This window comes from Dama dama, chromosome 9 (assembly GCF_033118175.1).
Source record: "Dama dama isolate Ldn47 chromosome 9, ASM3311817v1, whole genome shotgun sequence".
In the NCBI taxonomy this organism is placed as follows: domain Eukaryota; kingdom Metazoa; phylum Chordata; class Mammalia; order Artiodactyla; family Cervidae; genus Dama; species Dama dama.
Window position 1 is genome coordinate 29,667,806 of NC_083689.1, and position 9,612 is coordinate 29,677,417.

General features: G+C 37.6%; 1 non-coding gene across 1 annotated transcript; it reads left to right on the forward strand.

Annotated features, from left to right (window-relative positions):
- The first annotated feature begins 3,075 nt into the window (after positions 1-3,075).
- On the forward strand, positions 3,076-3,147 carry TRNAC-ACA (transfer RNA cysteine (anticodon ACA)). The gene has a single exon. It is a non-coding gene; the product is annotated as a tRNA-Cys (tRNA).
- The last annotated feature ends 6,465 nt before the right edge of the window (positions 3,148-9,612 follow it).

Here is a 9,612-nt window from a genome sequence, read left to right on the forward strand (position 1 = left end):
TACCAACTGAGTTATTGTACTTACTTGACTTTAAAAGGATAAATTTATTCAAATATTTATCTTCTTCCTGAACAATAACTATTCCATAGAATGATTTAACTATTTTCCCATATTTCATGTTATCTATGACCTAGGGTTGTTTAAAAAAAAAAATCTCATTAACTATGTCATTTGCTGTTGTTTATATTTAATTCTCATTTTAAAAATATCCATGTATTTATCATTATTTTCTAGGATCTGTTCTTTCATTTTGGGTTCAATGTTCTTATTCCTGAATTATATCAGCAAACAAGATCTGTGAGTAAAATGCCTTACTTGTTTTCTTTTTAAAATACAAAAATGTTTTAATTTTGCCCTTTTGGATGATATAAACTATTACAGTCTTGCATTCTTGATAATTTTTCTCAGACCTCTATTTCAGATCTTGTTTCTGCATTTGTTTGGTCCCCATCAAGATGGGTTTAGACAGCAAGAGATTAATTGAAGGAAATGGTGGTGAAGGAGAAAAGGAGGAAACTGGAAGTAGGGAGCTATCAGACTGGGGTGCAAGTCTGACTCCTCAAAGGAGAGAGGGAAGGAAGGAGAGTTGGATACATGGTGTCTTAAACTCCCGAAGAAAGTTTCTGCCAGGCCATTGGGAAACCTCGGGGCACAGTCACTCATTAGAAGACTCCTGAGTCTCAGAAGACTCAGTCTGCCTTAGTATCCCTAGAGCACTTAGTCACCGATTTGGATCAGGCTGTTGGAAGCATTGCCTCTGCCTGAATGTGGGGGTGGCTTCAGAGCGAAGCACCTGGGGCCATTCATCAATGACATTCCCTACTGGAGAGCGGACTCGCTCAGTTTCACGGCTGCTACAGATTCCTGTTTGACTGTGTAATCTGCAGTTTAACCCTGACACCTTAAATGACTGTATGCTTCATTTCTAGAAATTTCACTTTATTCTTTCTCTAATCCATTTGTTCTTTTGTCTTGATGTATTGGTTCTCCTTATGGATTTCATTCCTTTGTTTATCCCTCTATTTAATGTATACATAGGTATTTTTTTCCCTTTTCAGATGGATTTATTATCTCAAATTCTTGAAGATGTTACTCTTCTGCTTACTGTATTTGCTAATTTTCAAGTATGATATATTTCCTCAATTGTTTGGTAATGTTTGTTGTAAGGAATTCCTTCAGTAGGAATTGTCACATCTTTAATATTTAATTGTTTGTCTTTAACCCCATGTGGCTTGAATTGTGCAAGTGACATTTTGGAATGGTATTGATTTTTACAATATCTGGTATCTAGGGATATCACAAGCCACTGAATAATTTTTATGTCAAATTTTCATCTTAGATGAACTATATATATTTTTTATGGAGATATTTTTCCCTACACAATGCTCTGGACATTCTTCCCCATCTTTGGTCTTGTAGATGTCACTTTTCTAGTGTCCTGTCACAGAGTGAGCAGCCTTTCCTATCTTAATGCATGTTTTTAGCTCGTATCTTTATGGAGGGCAAGACTCTTATTTTTGGCAGACATTAAGTCTTCGGCTCCTAGGCCTGTGAGACCTAACTATGGGTCTGAGATCCCAGCTTCAGACCACAGTGGTAATCCTCTCTACCTCTACTGTTCTGTGCTTCAGGAACTCTCTCTGATGCCAAAAGGATTGTCCCCTCCCACTTTTTTTATCTTACAGTCTCAACCATAGTATTTACATTATTTTTCCTATTTTTTTTCCCCAGAATCTTCAGGTGTTTGTATCAGGAAAGAGTCCATGTTAGCTGAGTCCACCAGTTTAGGAACCAGAGTTGTCCTCCTTTGAATATTCCTTCTACCTGAAATGGCCTGCATCTTTTTTATAAGACCATGTTCTACTTATTCTTCAAGACCCATCCTGGGAGATGTTCTTCTGGGTCTTTCTTCCTACATCCTACTCCTTTAGCCAGAGATAAGCATTCCCACCTTTGAACAGTAATACTACACTATTTATTATCTCCCTAAAGCACAGCATAGCCCCCTTTCATAATAGTTATTGCATTACCTCAGATTTTGAGAAAAATAGCCAGGCACTCAAGACAGCATTATCTATAAACATAGAGTGTAGTGGAAAAAAATTGCATCAAATGTTATGCACCTAAGTGTCTTAACACCTTTTCACTTTACTTATCGATAAAATGAATTACACACTCATTCTTAATTAACTTACATGCTAATTTAAGTGGATCTTTCATTTAAAGAGAAATACACTTAGTGATGAAAACAGTGAACCTAAATTGCATGTGACATTCTAGGAGAACTTATAAACGGGGAGTATTTTAGACACATTACAAAAGAAATATTGCCTTGGTATTTAATTTAAAGTAGCATAAGATAAATCAGAATGTGAGGAAAACATAATTTAGCTTCCATCTCTGCTAAGTCATCAGATTTCACTGGACAAATAAGTTTCCTCATCCCCCTTTCAAGGCATTTTGCTCAGGGTATCTGTGGAAGTATCCAGTAAAATCAGTTCTGTGAAATCAACATTGCTTGGGTATACACAGCTTAGTGGTTAGGAATGCAAGATCTGGAGTCAGACTGCCTGAGTTTAAAGGCTGGCTCCTCCACTTTCTGGTTAAATGAACTTGGAAAGTTATTGAACCTCGCTGTTTTGTAATCTGTAAAATGGCAATAACAACAAGTTCATGCCTTATTATGAATATAAGTAAGTTAATACATATGGAATTTGGAACAACATCTGGCATGTATTCCAGTAGATACAAGACCAACTATTAATGGTCAGGCGCTGGGTTAAGAACTGGGTATTCAAGCTGAAGAGGGTCCTTATAAGAAGACAGGAAACTGATCTTGAGCTAAATATTTATCAAGAGCATTGATGGGACTTCCCTGGAGGCTCAGATGGTAAAGCATCTGCCTACAATGCGGGAGACTCAGGTTCAATCCCTGGGTTGGGAAGATCCCCTGGAGAAGGAAATGGCATCCCACCAGTATTCTTGCCTGGAAAATCCCATAGATGAAGGAGCCTAGGAGGCTACAGTCCATGGGGTCCCAACGGGGGATGGTTATTCATGCTGCCATTTAGGGCTTCCCTGGTGGCTCAGACGGTAAAGCATCTGCCTACAATGCAGGAGACCTGGGTTCGATCCCTGGGTGGGGAAGATCCCCTGGAGAAGGAAATGGCAACCTACTCCAGTATCTTTGCCCGGAAAATCCCATGAACTGAGGAGCCTGGTAGGTTACAGTCCATGGGGTCGCAAAGAGTCGGACACAACTGAGCGACTTCACTTCACTTCAGGAACAGAAACCAAACACACTTGGCAAAAATCTTGATGTAAACTATCAAATTATCATTGATGCATTTAAGAAAAGTACATTTAGCACTAATTACTCCTGTGATAGAAGGGAAGAAGCAGTGGTGTCCACGATCTGAAATTCATTTCCATTTGGCTTTGAAGAGCATGATGTTATTGTTAGGGGCCAATTTGTCTTCTGAGTGTCTTAGTGAAGTCAATATTAAATGATTTTTCATTTTATGATGGTAACAGTACATCACAGAACTAATCAGCTCATAGCTCGGCAGGGAAAGTCAATATGGATCATTAATTGGTTGTGGAGAATTCACACAGTACATAATACATAACATCAGTAAACTCACTCAAATGAAACAGGTGTTCAACATCAGTGTAAAATAATTTTTATAGGGAGAGGGGTTAAAATTTAAGAACGTGTTCTATTGTATTCAGCAAACTACTTAATGTGAACAAAGTTAAAATTAATCTTTATTTACCACAAGTTAGATGATATTCTTTGTACTGTTATAGCATGTGTATTTAGGTAATAGAAATGATGATAAAATTATGTTACAATAACTTGGCTTTTTTTTTTTTTTTACACTATCTAAACACTATCTGTTGTGGAATATGGAAAGAACTTTAGTTATACACAGAAATGAAAGTTTTCTTCTACTAGCAATAGTAGTATAAAAGGTCAAGTAATTCTAAATTGTGCTTGTCAGTTTTAGAAACTTCAAGTGAAAAATCATTTTGGAAGTACAGAATGTGATGTTTAATTCTCATCTTTATTCAGAAGCTTTGTAAATCCCTATTTACTCTATTTCCCTTCTTCCTTTGCCTCTTGTTGCAAACTGGCTGTTGCATAATGGGAAACCATTGCCTGAATTGTCTGCTGTAGGTATTTTCCACTTTCACTAACTAGAAAGCTTAAAGGGGCAGCAAGGGGACTCACTTAGATTTTTTTCCTGTTCATTTTGACTATATTAATTAATGGAATTACTTGTCTTGGTAACAATTGAGATAAACTCTCAATATAAAAAATATTTTTTTCAAGTATTTCTTAAGACAATTGAGAAAGAAAAGGAACAATGAGACATGCAGGAAAACAAAACTAACCAGTTTCTTTTTGTGACAGTGCAGAAATGCGGGGACTTTGGGGGTAAAGTGCATTTTACAATTAAAGGCATTAAAAGTTAACAAGGGATTTCTGAAACTTTCAAGAAAAATCTGCCAAACGGGGGCCTACAAACACAATACTTTTGCTGTTACAATAAGCTATTATGTTTCATACATTTGAAACATTCCATTTTTTTTCCTGCCAAGCAAAAAAAGTTCAGAAGCATGGAATTCTGAACGCTAGCAGACAATGAACAGAAACCCAAAGATCAATGTGTTTCTAAAGGATTATATTGCTGCCAGTGCTTCCCAGACTGTTGGCTTATTGTGAGAAACTTAACTCCTTCAAGCTTTTCAGTAATTCACCCCTTTTGTCCATGTCAAGATGAAGTGGCCCCTTGTTTCTAACAATGGATCACATCATCAAAATCCCCGCAAGTGCACCAAGCAAGGAGGCATGTCACACTGTGCAAATGGCCTTCAGCTCGACTGCCGTGGCATTGTCAGCATTGTGTCACAGGCTGGCAAAGCCAGGGCCACTGATCCGGAGCCACCGGGTCAGGGCATCATGCAGGATGGAAGGATGCACTTACAATATCAGCAGTTCATGGACAAATCCACTGCATATTCTACTTTACAACTGACAGCAGCAAACCATCAACATGGTGCTCAACCCTGCCTGAGAGATGGTGGGAAAGAAAAGGAAAGAAAGGGGAAGAATCATCAGAGAAGACTGTATTAAAAGAATGACTCTTCCCACAGTGAGAATGGTGTATTCTGTTTAGAAACAATTACTCTCTGGTTTTTGTTTCCTCTTACTTCCTTTGTTCATGAGAATCTGTTTCAGGCACAATAGAATTCCATGTTTCTGGTAATTGGTAAATGAGGATTATTTTCAAAAAAAGTTGGTGCCGCATAAGAAGAAAAGAAAAGGGGGCCTCATTAGGCAATACCTTCTCCTGCTTTTGTAAGAAAATACCTGTTGCCTTGCAGATACCAAGAATGAACTAGTGGTTACCAGCAAGGGAGAGGTTTGGGGAGGGACAAAATAGGAGAAGGGAATTAAGAGGAACAAGCTACTAGGTACAAAATAAGTTACAAATTATTCTCCAATTAAAAATAAATAAGTTACAAAGATGTAACGTATAGCACAGGGGATGTAGTCTTTTATATATCTTATAATAACTTTGGAAATGTGTTAGTCACTCAAATCATGTCTTACTGTTTGCGACCCCATGGACTATAGTCTGTCTGGCTCCTTTGTCCACAGAACTGTCCAGGCAAGAATATTGAAGAAGGTAGCCTTGTCCTTTTCTGGGGAAAAACTTTGAAGTATAACTTATAAAACTATCAAATGCCTATGTCTTATGTCTGAAAGTAATGTAATACTGTAAATTCACTATACTTAAAAAAAAAAATAGCTATTGCAGTTAGGCACTTCTTTGCCATATCAGCACAAATGTGTTTTATCATTTCACACACCACACATACCATACTCTAATTTTGAAGTAAATTATTAGCGTATAAGCTCCTCCTGCACACACATGACATTTCTCTCATTCGTTGTTTTGTACTTTTTGAAAATTTGTGAACCTTATATTTGGACATGGTTAATAAAAATCACCACAGAGTTTATATAATGAAAAGCCATGTCCCATCTCACTTCTTTTCGCCAGAAGCAACCACAACTTGTTTTTGTGTGCATGTCCTTCCAGAACTTTTCTGTGCATATACAAATGTTTGTAACCTGACGACATGTTACAAAACCTATTTCTGGATTGAAATAATTCACAAAGAGCCAGTACCAATTATTAAATAAAAATAACTATAAAGTCATTGAAAATAATAAACTTGTCTTTAAAACATATCATAAGCCCAGGTAAATGTTGGGGTCCTTTAACGGACCAGAACCTTGTGGTACGGAGTCGACGATAAGAAAGTGAAAGAGAGAAAGAGGCTGATATCCCTTGGTTTATGCAGAGGACCAATAAAGTCCTCGATACAGGACTTGCATCGCGCACAAAGGCACCAGGCGCCCTCTCGAGGGGGTCTTAGAAGCCCGGGCAGAAAAGGGAGCACGACGGGTCTCCACGCTCCAGAGAGTCAGCCAGAAAGAGAGAGAGAGAGAGAGACAAAAAAGACCCGGGGACCTAAGCTCTGATGGAGCAAAGGTGCTTTAATGATTTTTCTATGAGTATATATAGGCTGCAGTACAAGAAACTTCTTTCGGGAATGAGAGAGATCAGAAAACCAAATGTACAGCAAACGTTACCAAGGGAACAAGGGGTAATGTTAGTCACAAGATCAGGAGACAATCCATATCTCAAGAAAGGGGAAGGAGATTAAGCTGTTTTGTCCTAAGGAGAATGTTTACTAAAGGAGACTCATGCTTGCCTCACACAATGACCTCAGTCCCTGGGAGCAGCGTGCTGTTCCGCTTGAAGAGGGACAAAGGACTCATGAGAGACAGCATGTAGGAATCCTCCCGTCAAACATTCCCTGACAGGTAAACAATTTTCTGATATTTTTACCAGTTTTTCACCTTGAACATATATTTACCCATCTTACAACAACTGATTTGAGGGTATATACTCTAACTTACAACTCCTGTCAGACATCCTCAGTTGTAAATGTCATGGGAACACAGAATCAGTGTTGTATTAACTCCTGAGTTGTAACTTCTCTTTGAATGACTTAAGGTTTCCTTTTCATTTCTGACCCTATGGCCACCTTCTTGAGACCTGAATTAAATTCTTTGTTGAGTCCATAAAATGAGGATCTCTGAGGCCCTTTTAGAGAATGTCCATTCAGGTCTACTGAGTTATTTCTCCCAGGATGAAGAGAGATTATTAGGTTTAGAGATGAATATTAACTTTTATATTCCCAGTGGGAGTGTAAAAAGAAGACAGTTGTGACAAAATCTAAACTTGAACCTTTGCTTTTAAAATGTGTTAAATACTAGCAAACTGAATCCAACAACATATTAAAAGGATCGTACACTATGATAAAGTGAAATTTATCCTAGGGATGCAAAGATTTTTCAATGTCTACAAATCAGCATGATATATCACATTAACAAGCTAAAGAACAAAAATCATATGATCATCTCAATAGATGCAGGAAAAGCTTTTGACAAAATTCAGTACCCGTTTATGATAAAAACTCAACATAATACAGGCCATACATGACAAATCCATAGCTAACATCACTATCAAAAACCATGATCATGGCATTCAGTCACTTTATGGCAAATAGAAGGGGAAAATGTGGAAGCAGTGACAGATTTTATTTTCTTGGACTCCAAAATCACTGTGGACAGTAACTACAGCCATGAAATTAAAACATGCTTGCCCCCTGGAAGAAAAGCTATGACAAACCTAGACAGTGTATTAAAAAGCAGAGACACCACTTTGCTGACAAAAGTCTGTATGGTCAAAGCTGTGGTTTTTCCAGTAGTCATGTACAGATGTGAGAGTTGGACCATAAAGAAGGTTCAGCACCAAAGAACTGATGCTTTCAAATTACAGTGCTGGAGAAGACTCTTGAGAGTCCCTTGGATGGCAAGATCAAACCAGTCAATCCTAAAGGAAATCAACCCTGAATATTAATTGTAAGGACTGATGATGAAGCTGAAGCTTCAGTACTTTGGCCGCGTAGTGCAAAGAGCCAACTCGTTGGAAAACACTCTGATTCTGTTAAAGATTGAAGCCAAAGAAGTGGGCAGCAGAGGATGAGATGGTTAAACAGCATCACCGACTCAATAGACATGTGTGGCTTCCACATAGCGAAAGACAGAGGAACCTGGCATGCAACAATCCATTGGGTTGTTCAGACTCAGTGACTGAGCAACATCATTCTCAATGGTGAAAAGCTGAGAGAATTTCCTCTAAGATCAAGAACAAGACAAAGATGTCCACTCTCACCACTTTTATTCAATATAGATTTGAAAGTCCTCACCATGGCAATCAGGAGAGAAAGAAATAGTAGGAATTCACACTGGAAAAGAATTCAAACCAGCATTGTAGGTGACATGATATTATACATAGAAAACCCTAAAGATGTTATCGGAGAACTGCTAGAGTTCATCAATGAATTCAATAAAGTTGCCGGATACAAAGTTAATACACAGAAGTCTCTTGCATTTCTATGCACTAATAATGAAAGATCAGAAAGAGAAGTTAAGAAAAAAATCACATTTACCATTGCATCAAAAAGACCAAAGTACCTGGAAATAAACCTACCTAAGGAGGCAAAAGACCTGTACTCTGAAAACTGTAAGACACTGATGAAAGAAATCGAAGCTAACACAGATAGAATGATACACCACGTTCTTGGATTGGAAAATTTAATATTGTGAAAATGACTATATTACCCAAAGCAATTCCCAAAGCAATCTACAGATTCAATGCAATCCCTATCAAAAGAATTATGGCACTTTTCACAGAACTAGGAAAATAGTTTTAATCTGTATGGAAATACAAAAGACCCTGAAGAGCCAAAGCAATCCTGAGGGGGAAAAAAGTGCTGGAAGAATTAGGTGTCCTCACTTGAGAATATACTACAAAGCATCAGTCATCAAACTATATGGTACTGTCACAAAAACAGACATATTGATAAATGAAACAGGACAGAGAGTCTAGAAATAAACCCACACACCTATGGTCAATTAGTCCACAATAAAGGAGGAAAGAATATACCTGAATAAAAGACAGTCTCTTCAGTAAGTGGTGCTAGGAAATCTGTACAGCTACATGTAAAAGAATGAAGTTAGAATATTTGCTAACACCATACACAAAAATAAACTCAAAATGGATTAAAGATCTAAATGTAAGGCAAGATACTATAAAACTCTTAGAGGAAAACATAGAAAGAACACTCTCTGACATGAATCACAGCAATATCGTTTTGGATCCACCTCCTACAGTAATGAAAATAACAACAAAAATCAACTAATGGGGGCTCATTAAACTTGAAAGCTTTTGCACAACACAGCAAGAGAAACCATATGAGAAGAAATATTTGCAAATGATACAACCATCAAGTGATTAATCTCCATAACATACATAATGTACATGTGAGCTCACATGAAGCTCTATAACAAAAAGACAAACAACCCGATCAGTAAAAGCACATGAAAATGTGCTCAACATCAGTAATTATTAGAGACATGCAAATCAAAACCACAGTGAGTTATAACCTCACATCAGTCAGAAT